This window comes from Polypterus senegalus, chromosome 12, assembly GCF_016835505.1.
Source record: "Polypterus senegalus isolate Bchr_013 chromosome 12, ASM1683550v1, whole genome shotgun sequence".
NCBI classification, from domain to species: Eukaryota; Metazoa; Chordata; class Cladistia; order Polypteriformes; family Polypteridae; genus Polypterus; species Polypterus senegalus.
Window position 1 is genome coordinate 149,378,076 of NC_053165.1, and position 13,181 is coordinate 149,391,256.

Here is a 13,181-nt window from a genome sequence, read left to right on the forward strand (position 1 = left end):
AATGCATGCACTTCGATAAAGCCGTTTTTATGTGGTTCAGTGATGCTCGTTCAGGAAAAATTCCTATTAATGTGGCACTCATTCAAGAAAATGTGAGGTTTGTAAACTGTCTTGGGACCTCCCCTAACTGGACAGCATGCCGAAGAGCATCCCGAAGTGCGATCTCCGTGTCTGTATGGAGCAATAGCAGGCTCACAGGTATGCTGCGTCTCTCCGCCAAAGTAAACAGAAAAGATCTCGATGGGTGATGCAAGGTTAGGAGTGTTTTTTGGAATTTTAATACAAATAATAAAGAGAACTATCTTATTGACAGATTGTATTCCGACCCTTTGCTATGACACTTGAAATGAGTCTGTGGTGAATTCTCATTCGATTGAACATCACTGAAATGTTTCTCCAGCCTGTTTGGAGTCCACCTGTGGTCCATTCTAGTGACTGGTAATTACTCACCTACCTGTCTGTAGAAGGTCCACAGTTGAGCTCAGGCCAGGAGGCAGAAGGAATTGTCTGCAGATCGTAGAGACAGGCACAGATCTGCAGAAGGCAACCAAACATTACTGAAGCATTCTCTGGACTCCAGAATTCTTAAATGGAGTCAGTTTGGAACAACCACAACTCTTCCTAGAGCTTGATGCCTTGCCAAACCCAGTAATCATGGGAGGAGGGCCATGGTAAGAGGGAGAGGGCTGGGAGCATACGCTGATTACAACACGTTGCCGGATACCCACCACACGGCGTACCATCCACATTGAGATCTAAGTGCAGTTGTGCAACGGGTGTCACCTCACACCTCACCTCACTGAAGAGTGTGGGGTTTATGACAGTGGCTGGAGGGCTAATCCTGCCACCAACCCCCAAGTTTTTACCTGCAAGTTGGAGGACCTGCTTGCAGGCCTGGATGCAGATTGACGTCATCCCCAGGACGGAGGAAGTGCAGGTTAAGGCCCTTGCTCTAGCATTTATGGGATCCGATTGCAGGCGCAGATCCCTCACCTGAGAGCTACAGGGAACTTTTGTAGTGATGGGAGAAACCTCCAGAAGGATAACCACCACTGCCACACCCCACTAATCTGGGCCTTATGGTAGATGACACGTGAAAGCTCACTTGGAGTTTAGGACTCTCAGAGTATGAGAAACGTGATTGGTTGGCTTGATGAAAACAAGACTGAACTGTTAGGCCTCACTGCTAAGCATCATGTCTGGGGGAAGCCAGCCACTGTTCGTCACCTGAAGCATGGAAGTGACTGTGTCAGGCTGAGGAATTGTTTTGCACCACAGAGACTGGGAGACTTGACAGGGTTGAGGGAAAGTGGAAAGTGGAGCAAAGTACAGAGATGTCCTTCATGATGTCCTTCATAGATAGATAGATAGATAGATAGTGAAGTACAGAGATGTCCTTCATAAAGACCTGTAGAGCTCTCTGCTCCTCCAGCTGGGCCGAAGGTTCACCTGCTAACAGGCTTGCAAGGACCTTAAGTACAAAGCATAGGCAACACAGAGGTGAGTTAAGGGTCAGCTCTGGGAATGTCCTTGACCTCCACAGCGGGTGATGTCCGGACTTGAAATCTCTGGAGAAACCCGAAAACAGCTGTCCACCAGCAATCTCCATTAAAACTTAGCAGAGCTTGAAAGGAACTGCAGAGAAGAATGGCATAAAGTCTCCAAATGCAGGTGAGGGGTGCTTGTTGAAGACTCCATTGAGGAAAGGGTCTGATAAAAACTTATGCTAATGAGAGATTTCTATCCATCCATCCATTATCCAACCTGCTATATCCTAACTACAGGGTCACGGGGGTCTGCTGGAGCCAATCCCTGCCAACACAGGGCGCAAGGCAGGAAACAAATCCCGGGCAGGGTGCCAGCTCACCGCAGTGAAAGATTTCCATTTTCTGTTATTAATAAGGTTGCCAAAAATTTGCTTTGTCAGTTGGGAATATTGAGTGTCACTTTATGAGGGGAAAACATAAATTAGCATCAGTTCAGTAAAAGGCTGCAATGAAACAAAATGTGAAAAAAAGTGAAGGGGTCTGGATACTCATTCAAGGCACGTAGTGGGGGTACGCAGAGAAGGGTAGAACCCTGGGTTAAGGAGGGTTAATCCTGCTGGACCACAGGAACATCAACCGCCATCACCTCAAACCCTAAAGAAGTACTTTGAAAATTTACTTTAAAGGCCTAAAAGACCCAATAAATACTGTAGGAGATAAACCATCAAGAAGGGAATTCAGGTATTTGTTATATTGAAATACTTTTATTTTCAATGAAAACAAAATGGTGGTGCAGTGGTAGTGCTGCTGCCTCGCAGTAAAGACACTTGGGTTCAATTCCCGGGTCCTCCCAGCGTGGAGTTTGCATGTTCTCCTCGTGTCTGCATAGGTTTTCTCCCACAGTCCAAAGACGTGCAGGTTAGGTGCATTGGCGATCCTAAATTGTCCCTAGTGTGTGTGTGTGGGATGGCACCCTGCCTGGGGTTTGTTTTCCTTGGCTTGCGCCCTGTGTTGGCTGGAATTGGCTCCAGCAGACCCCTGTGACCCTGTAGTTATAGCGGGTTGGATAATGGATGGATGGACAAACAAATATCAGCTTGCTATCTGACTGATCTGTTAGTTTTTTTTTTTTTGTTGTTGCATTAAGTATACAGTTTAACACATTAAGAGTATAAGAATAAGTACAGTATATGCCACATGCCTGAAAAGAATATGTGCAGAATGACCATGTCATGCAACTCGCAATCCCTGCTCCAGATACGTCAGACTTCTTCTGCTCATTCAGCGGCAGGTCGTTACAGCCTGACATTGCTACAGAGCCAGCTTATTGCTGAATGGAGGCCAAAACCAAAGGGCGGGCTGTAATTAAAGCAGACGGTGATTGCACTGGGCATGGAGGGCTGGACGCTGCCAAAGACAACAGTGACAGTGGTGGTCAGATGACAGGAACTGCTGACACCTCAGTGGGAGAGCTGTCAGCTGTGTGGTGCCGGGGGTCAGAGCGTGGTGAGGGTGGGGGTCTGCCAGAATAGGGCTAAACACTCGTGTACATTTACATACCTGTTCACATGAGCAGAAGAGTGGGCTGTCATGGGGAATATGTGACAAGTGAGCAATCCTTCATCATTGTTCAAAGGTACCATTACGTTTCTGTTCAAATGTAATGTGTGCCTTCTAGTTACTCAGTATACGGAATTACTGTTTTATATATAAATATTTTTATATATTTATATATATATATAAACACACACACACACATATATATATATAACTACATTATGTGATGTGAAACCTATAGTGAATTTTAATGCAATATTATGTAATATATCATTAATAAATTTCATAGAATATATTACATATCTTTCATATCTAAAAATCCTATGACTGCATGTACTGATTATAATAATTGTTTTCACTTGTTGTTGCTTGGCTTATTTTCTTACATATGTGAAAAACGTCATTATGTGATAAATTTTAAAGAGAGAAAACTAAATAGAATTAACAAAATGAAATTAAAAATAAAGGCACTATATAAAATAAACATGGTAAGTGAAACATTAGATAGATAGATAGATAGATAGATAGATAGATAGATAGATAGATAGATAGATAGATAGATGGTACTTTATAGATCTATCTATCTATCTATTATATAGTGCCTTTCACGTATCTATCTATCTATTATATAGTGCCTTTCACGTGTCTATCTATCTATTATATAGTGCCTTTCACGTGTCTATCTATCTATCTATCTATCTATCTATCTATCTATCTATCTATCTATCTATCTATCTATCTGTTTTTCTTTGTTCATACTGAAATAGTAGAGCAGTGATAAAATGCTCAGAAGATCTGCGTAATGATGTGTACTGATTTCTAACAGTGTTATGCTTTTCCCATCGCTGGTCAGTCTGTTATTTAATGGATAATTGCTTCAAAGAATTATATTCACTATTAGCTTGCAGGAGCACAGCTTTGCAGAAGTCCCCAGCCCCCACTAAGAAGGCACAAAAGCCCCCTGAGATTAGGGCAGAAAGAATTGCTTATGGTCAGCAGAGGCTGAAAGAACAATGGAGTGAGGAGTGGACAGAGGCCACAGTCTGTCAGTGTGGGTGGAGTGCTGACCAACTGGCCGACAGTAAATGGACAAAGCCCCGCTGGTTTTCTCCTTTTTGACGCCTTCCTGATAGGCAACTCGCATCCTTAGCAGGTGGCTGGCTAGATGCTGAAAATGTTCACTTGGTAAGAATGACAAAACCAGTATTGATCCATTGCTTCTCCCAAAAGTGGTGTTCTGATTACCAATGCAATTGGCCAGATTGGAAAACACACAGACACGCACGCACACACAGACACACACACACACACACACCCACGCACACACACACAGACACGCACGCACACACACAGACACAGACACACACGCGCACACACACACACACATATTATATTATATAGCCTAAGGAATGAGCGGGAATTGTGCTGGAAAGTGAATAAGAGAGTCTGTGGTCGGGGCTAACAGGACTTATGACTCCTACTCCTACTGTATTCAAAATGTGAGTTTTATTTTGGGATGAAGACCATTTATTGCTTCTTAATCACATTACGTTAAATCAACTCGTGACAAATTACCCTCGGCGTCTCTTAGCGCGATACAACGTGTTTACATGTCGCTTTCCCTCCGGCCACATTGCTTTGGTATTTTTCAAATCTTTAAGCACTTTAGAGCACAGTTACTTAAATCTCGCAGAGCTTTTCCATTTAACTCTAAATGGGATTTCAAAAAGAGGCAAAATAAAAGATATGCTTTACATTAATAATCGATTATCAGGTGTGGAATAAAAAACTATATTGTGTTCCTTTAATTGGGGTGTTTCACTTGTTTACATTGTCAATGGGGTGCACGTCATCCATCTCTTAATCCATTTACTGCACCCGCTTATCCAGAGCTGAGATTCAGGGAAGCCGAAGTCTGTCCCAGAAAGCAATGAGCACAGGGACAAGCCCATATGTAGCATCTTTCCCAAAAAGCACCATCACAATGCATTTCAAAGCATACGACTGGCAAGTAGCATTTGGAATTTGTTTCTTAATATACACCTATATTGTTATAGTCCAAAAATGCAAAAATAAAGTTCCATTAGATTTCTAAAAAATCATTGGCAGCAAAGTCTTCTTGTTTGCTTTTGTGTTGTTCTCTCCTTTGTTTTACAAAACGTATAAAACGTATACATCCCTTGTAACACTATTATCCCATTCAGGGTATTGGCATCAATGCAGGACCCTAACCCACTGCCTGGTGCAGGTGGCATCCGCACAGAGTCACTAAATAACCTAACGGGCACATCTTTGGGATACAAAACGAAAACCCACAGTGCTGGGAGAAAAACCTTATAAAGAACGTGCAGGACTCTGGAGCTGTGGGGGCGTAATGTCATACCACCAATTGATTTAAATGATATAATAAAGACACTTAAGTGTTCACTTATAATGGACAAATACAAGCAGCAAAATAACATTGTTGACTGGAGAGCTTCTGTGTGTGGAATGGCTTGTTGTTGTCTAAACCTTTGCAATGTTTTAAGGTTAATACTGTCTTCTTCTTCTTCTTCTTTTGGCTGCTCCCATTAGGGGTTGCCACAGCAGATCATCTTCTTCCATATCTTGCTCTGTCACCCCCATCACCTGCATGTCCTCTCTCACCACATCCATAAACCTCCTCTTAGGCCTTCCTCTTCTCCTCTTCCCTGGCAGCTCTATCCTTAGTACCCTTCACTCATCATACCCCTCATCTCTCCTCTGCACATGTCCAAACCAACACAATCTCGCCTCTCTCAACCTGAGCCGACCCTCTAACATCCTCATTTCTAATCCTGGCCATCCTCGTCACACCCAAAGCAAACCTTAGCATCTTTAACTCTGCCACCTCCAGCTCGGTCTCCTGTTTTTTCTGGTCAGTGCCAGTGTAGCAAAGTGTAATATGTTATTTGTAATTTTGTTTTTTTTTTAGTTATGGACTTCCCCAAAAAGAGTTGATCCCTCTAAATAGTTAATAGCATACAAACAATATAATCTGTTGCAGTACGGGCGTTAATTAGCGTCACACCTCACAACCTGCATGCACCACGTTTTTTGTCTCTAGTGCCAGAAGTGCGGTGGACGCTGTGGGGGTAAGTTGTGGTTTCAGGTCTCCCTAAGTTTTTCCCAATTTTTATTTAATTTATTTTGTATTAATAATTTGTAATTGATTTAATTTATTATTTAATAGGCACAGGGGAGAACACGCTTATGTGACGCCCTTTCCATTTTTTTCTTTTTGTTTTGGAAAGGTATGCTATATATATTTTTCTTTAATTTAAATTTTTTTTTTAAGGAAACGTAATTATAAAATGAGGATTTTTTTTTTTGTATAATGCTATGTGTATTGTAAATAGTTCTCTCTTGAAAATTTGAGTAATTTATTTGTGTAAATAGTTTTATATGTAATGTTTTGTATAAATAAAATGGGGAGAAGCACGGTGGACCCTGTGGGGGCATAGGGGAGAAGACGCTTATGTGACCCCCTGTCCATTTTTTTTTCCTTTTGTTTTGGAAAGTTTCTTGAAGAGGAAAATAAAAGCTTCTGTTTTAACCCAACGTGCCTACGTGACAATCATTTACACGACGCAGAGAAAGGCAGATTGCAGTCGGTTACACCAGCGTCTCCAGCCCATATAACATAGCTGGTCTCCCTACCATCCTGTCGACCTTCCCTTTCACTCTTTCTGATACCCGTCTGTCACAAGTGACTCCTTTTTTAAAATGTTTATGGATGAACTGTATGAATTAAATATGTACAAAATCATCTGTCTTTTTCAACTCAAATTGCTGATGCATGATACATGTAGTGCAGACTTTGCCCTACTTGACAGCTAAATGAATCTGAAGGATGTTATTCCCAATCATGTTTTGTAGAAGGCCAAGGCAGATATCCGTGGGTCAGGCAGTCATAAAAACAAAAAAAACCCAAAAAACAAACACACACACTCCACTTGTGATGGAGGATGTATGCTGAAAGGTAGATTTCTGAATTATGTTCTTCAAAATTATCGTGGGCTTGGAGAGCAGTATTGATTTTAAAAATGACTGAGGCAGACCTCATGCTGCAATCCCCGAAGATGGCTTCAAGGCTGGAAACTAAAGTTGTGCGTGCCTGTGGAAAATAAATAAATAAATGAATGCAATCCCTAACGCTGGCTTTGTTTCAAAAACTCAGAAAGTCATCAATCATGAAAATACTAATCACAATAAGTACACGGCAAACGTGCAGGCCGTGTCCAGTGAGATACTTCAATTGGGTTAGCAACTAGGGAAATGAGCGCAATACACAGCTGATTAGCAATCAAACCTTTGGGAACGTGGGAATGTGTACCAGGCGGCAGCAGCGGTGCTCTACTAGAAGAAAATGATGATGATGATGATGAAGGAAGGCTTGAATGAGTGGCAAAGGATGATTTGGTTTCACTAATTGAGTTTTTACAGGCAAGAGCACAAGTAAGGATCCTAGTCTTCTCTGCTGCATGCATAACTGTACAAAAATAAAGAAATGTTTAGTTTATACACTGTAGAGCTTCATCATAATCTATATAATAAAAGCCCAGCGCGGTGTCCGTGTCCGTGTCCGTGTCCGGGTCCACGTTCCTTTTGGCTGTATAGCCGCCCCGTAGAAAAGCCCCAGTCCGTCCCTTCTCAGAATTCCTGCTTACCCCCCTCCATTCTTTACCCTTTGGTTTTATTTTTCATGTTCCCGAAAATCTTTTCAAAACAAAAGTAAAGAAATAGACAGAGCGTCACATTAACGTCTTCTCCCCTCTGCCTATTAAATAATCAATAAAATGAAATAAAAAAATCAAGAAAGAAACAGAAACCACAACCTACCCTTACAGCGTCCACCGCGCTTCTGGCGTTACAACCAAGCACGTGGTGTATGCAGGTTATGAGGTGTGACGCTAATTAACGCCCGTACTACAACATATACTATTAACTATTTACAGGGATCAACTCTTTTGGGGAAGTTCATAACAAAAAAAAATAAATAAAATTATAAATAACATGTGCACTAGTATTTCGAGCCCCGCGTCTGAGTCGGATGGTTCCCGTTGGTCACCAATTCATGTGTTTCACTATGCCCACTATGCCTTTCCGTCTTCAGCTACCCATGTGCACTTGTACGGAGGAGACCTTATGGAACAATGCCGAAATGAAACGCAACTAAACCTGCTGCTGCGAGACAGGACACATTACAGTGTGATCACGAAGCAAAGAGGCAAAGGCGTGACAGTCGCTCGCAAGAAACGGACACTCAGCATTCACAAAGATTAGCTCAACGACGCGTCTCTGCCGCACAACGAAAGGCAACTGAAACCCCTACAGAGAGAGAAGACAGATTACACCATGATCGCGAAAGAAAGAGGCAAAAGCGTGCCAATGAGACACCCGACAAGAGGTCCTTACGATTGAGTCCTTCAACTGTGGTCATCCAACGTGCAGCGTAGTGCGCGCCAAGTTGCTAGTAATAATAATAATATCACTCTTTGCATTTAAATAGCGCTTTTCTCACTACGCAAAGCGCTCAGCAATTGCAGGTTAAGGGCCTTGCTCAAAGGCCCAACAGAGCAGAGTCCCCTTTGGTATTTACGAGATTCGAACCGGCAACCTTCTGATTGCCAGTGCAGAGCCATATATATATATATATATATACATATACTGTGACAGGCACCTGGCGTCCATGCCCACCCCTGCACACTGTATTCAGGGGGAGCAGCCCTGGACGGTGCAATACCTCCCCCTGGACGCTAGATGGCCGCCCTCCTGGGCTGGTGTAGTGCCTCGGTTTCCCACAGGGCTCCCTGGGAATTGGAGTTGGGGGCAGCCCTGTTGGGTCCCGTAGGTACCGCCAGGGGGTGCTGTGTTTGGGACTCCTGAGCCAGTGTGGGCAACAGATTTATCACACCTGGAAGTGCCGCCAGATCTTGGTGATCAAACACCTGGAGCACTTCCAGGTGACCTATAAAAGGGAGCCAGCAACCACCACTCATCGGCCAGTCGGGTGGAGAAGGACAAGGTTGCGAGGGAGGAGTAGTGGTGCCAAGGAAGAGAGGAGGAGTGCTTGTGCTGTACTGTACTGTACTGTACTGGTGTTTGGGACTGTGTTGTGGCTGGGGGGAGTTTGGGGAAGACGTGCCCCCCAGCTGAAGAGTAATAAAGGTCTTTTCTTTTACAATCTGTGTTGGGTCAGGCGCTCTATAGCGTCTTATCACTATATATATATATATTTTACCGGCAATGTATGAAAAGCAGGCATTGTATAGAATGCCTAAAAAATATATAGAATGACTGCCGTTTTTGGGCAAAGTATGAAATATCTGAATTATTTTAATATTATATATACTTCCCTAGGCATTATATAGAATGACAAATGCTATTTAGGCAAAGTATTAAAAGAGAGTCATGAAAAGGCTTTTATTGAAAAGACAACAACAACATTTATTTATATAGCACATTGTCATAAAACGTATATGAAAAAGAAAGAAATACAAAGTAAAGTATAGGACTTTCTTATTGAGAAACGTCATTAGTGGGAGTATTTTATACTTTGCCGGTTTGTATTTTGGCATTGCATAGAATGCCAAGGAAATGTGTGAAATATTAATCGTTTCATGCTTTGACATTACATTCTATACAATGCCTGCTTTTTATACATTGCTTGTAACATATGTTATAAATCTATACATATCTACTCTATATATATATAAAATCCTAAGCCGGGATCTTCGATCGCAGTCCTGGAGGGCCGCAGTGGCTGCAGGTTTTTGTTCTAACCCGGTTGCTTAATTAGAAGGCAATTCTTGTCAATAATTTAATGTCATGGCCTGTCAGTGCTTTAACTCTGCTATGTCAGGTTATTCTCATATTCTAGATTTTCTTCCCCTTTCTAAGGATATCATCCAAATGATTTGAAAGCTAAAATGGATGAGTGATTCTCAGTCGCCCTGCAGTGGGCTGGGATTGGATCCAGCAGACCCCCGTGACTCTGTAGTTAGGATATAGCGGGTTGGATAATGGATGGATGGATGATTCTCAGTCCTTCACTTTTTTCTCTTCACTTTCCTTCCAAGTATGTAATTAAACCCAATAGTGCATGATAAATACACACCGGTGTAAATGGTAACAAGCGAAATGGAGAAATGCTGGTCTCTTTTGTCATTTGCATGTTATTGATAATTAGGAGCCATTAAAAACCAAGAATACAGCTGTTTAAGACTAAAATAAGCAATAAGGGTTCTTATTAAGCAATTGGGTTGGATCGAAAACTGGCAGCCACTGCGGCCCTCCAGGACCATGATTGAGGACCCCTGGTCTAAAGCTAAAAGTGCAATGATTTTGTGCAACAATTTTATGTCATGTTTTTATGTGACTTTTTTGTCACGCTTTAAATCAGGCTTATTTTAAAACGTACATATTTACGTTTGGTATCATTCTTTTCAGAATTTATCGAACTTTAATGTCATGTTGTTAGAATTTCAGATTCTTATTCAATTTTTAAATTATAAACTAAAAAAATATCTAGAACTCATGTCCTGCGAGACAAGACTTTGTACCAAGAGATTTAACCATGGCCAGGGTCGGAAATAAAAGACAAAAAGTAGGACAGCTGCTGTTCAGGCTTTCAAATGTTTGAAGTGCTGCGCGAGATGCAGATCACACAGCCTGGCAGGAACAGCTGTAGCAGCAAGCCAGCAGCTGATCGAGCAAAGAGGAGGTAAAAAAAACCCAAAAAACTGCATTTGTTTCCCATTATATCACCGTTTAAGAGGGGGATTCGGAGGAGTGGCCGCCTCTCTGGCAGAGATGTGAAGTGGCTGGCGCATAGCACAGGCCGGGGGGGTGGCAAGCGAAGCAAGCAGGGGACAAACCCTTATATATATATATTGTGGAGATCAGCCCGGACCCAGACAGACACTGAGACACACAAGTCCCAAAAGCACATGCTTATTTTCTTCTTCTGCCCTTTTCCGCACCACACACAGTGCACCACTCAACTACAACAGCTCAGTCCTTTCCTTTAATATCTCTTTCTCTATTCTTCTTCTTTTTCTCTGCCGCCCTCACTCCTCCACTCGTAAGCTCTGCCCTCTTCCTCCCAACTCTGGCTCCACGAATGGAGTAAGGCGGCCCCTTTTATGCTGCACCCAGATGTGCTCCAGGTGCTCCTTGATGGTCTTCCTGCAGCACTTCCTGGTGTGGCGGAAGTGCTGCATGGGCATCCAGAAGCATTCCAGGTGTACCCGGATTGTACTACCCTAGCGGAAGTGCTGCAGTCCAGGATTTAGCAAATGTCCTGTCGCCCCCTGGCGGTGGCCACAAGGAACCCCCAGGGCTGAGCTTCAAAGCTCTGTTCCTGTGGCCCCGACACCCACCAGGGTGGCTGCCCTCTCGTGTTCCAGGGGGAGATACTGCTCCTCTCCCAGTCCTTCCACTCTCCGGACGTGCCAATTAGGTAAGGGTCCCAGTTGACTGTTACAAGATAGATATATATATTATGTTGGGGGCCTCGGGTAAAGGGCTTGGAAGCTTAGCCCTGTAGGTACCCGTGGCCACCGCCAGGCAGCGCCCCGGTGCCTGTAGAAGTCTGGAGCCCAGCACTTCCGCCACACAAGGAAGTGCTGGGGGGAAGAAGACAGGGGACACCCGGAGGGCTTCTTCTGAGGAGTGCCGGGAAGCAGCTGGAGCCCATCCAGGTTCCTATTTAAGGGGCCACCTCCCTCCAGTCTTTGGCGGAAGTCGGGTGGAAGAGAGACGGAGCTGGAGAGAGGACTGGAGGAGAGAGAGGCATTGAGACTGTGAGACCTGGACATTGGGGGATCGGTGCTGGAGGCACTGGGGTTTGTGGTGCACGTTATTTGTAAATAATATTTGTAAATAAACAGTGTGTGGTGAACTTAATATGTCCGTCTGCCTGTGTCTGGGTTCAAGTTCACAAGAGAGAGAGATTTAAATATAGTTGCAGTGTATATGTTACTGTCAATGTGTGAAATTAGGCATTGTGTAGAATGTCTGGGAAATCGACGGAATGCTGACAATGGGGCATCAAAGTAGGAAACAATTACAATTTCAAACACTTCCTAGGTCTTCTATGCAATGACAAAAGGCAAACTGGCTTGTCGTTCTGTATAATGCCTAGGGAAAGTATACAGCATATTAAAGTAACGCATAAACAATAAATAATAAATCCTCTGGATAGGATTAAAGGTTTAAACTCTTTGTAATGTAGGACAGCTCAGAAAATATTAACCATGTCGGGTAACACCAGCTCCACAAAACAATATGCAAAAAGAAAGAAGAATTCCAAAAAGCCAAAGACAAAAAAATCAAACAATTCCCCCACACACACCCACCCACAGAAGACCCAACGATGGAAGACAGATTGTTATGTTACAGTCAGGCTCTGTCCCCTGGCTTATGATTATTTGATTATTGTTTTTGTGATTTTTACGTTATTCTTTGTGTTTTATGTTTTTATGTAATTGTTGCTGATATTGTTATGTTTATTTAGTATTTCCAAATTGTGTACTTAAGTTGTCTGAATCTATTTCATGTGCTTTCTGGGAGGACACCCCAACCCCAAGGTGCGGGGCCACCACGACGTCACAAGCTTATATTGAGGATGAGGACTTGATCTCAGCAGAGTGTCACTGAAGTCTGCAGGCAAGTATTGTGTTGATTTGTATTGATTTTTTAGCCCACTGAGTTTTCGCTATTGCTAATTGGATTTTGTTTCTGGATTGTGGATTTGAATCCACTTTGTCTTGGATCTTGAATTTAAGACAATTCCTTTTTACCATTTTTACACCTTTTCCCAATTTTATTCCCTTTTCAAACTATGTGAATAAATGATTGATTTATAAAGATTCTTGTCCGCTAAGCCAGAGGTTTTATGGGTTTCCTCTCCCTTGAAGGGTATTTTCGTATATCCAGGACATTTAAAAGTAATTTTTGCACTTTTAAAGCCAGTGCCCCATTTTGGATGTGTGTAGGCCTAAGACCCTGCCTCTTGAGTTTGGGGTCTGCCTGTCGAGGGTGAGGCTCATTTCTTGGCTAAACCAGTTTTTTTTGGTGTTATTTTCGTATTTTGTGGCCTGCACCCTTTTTCGC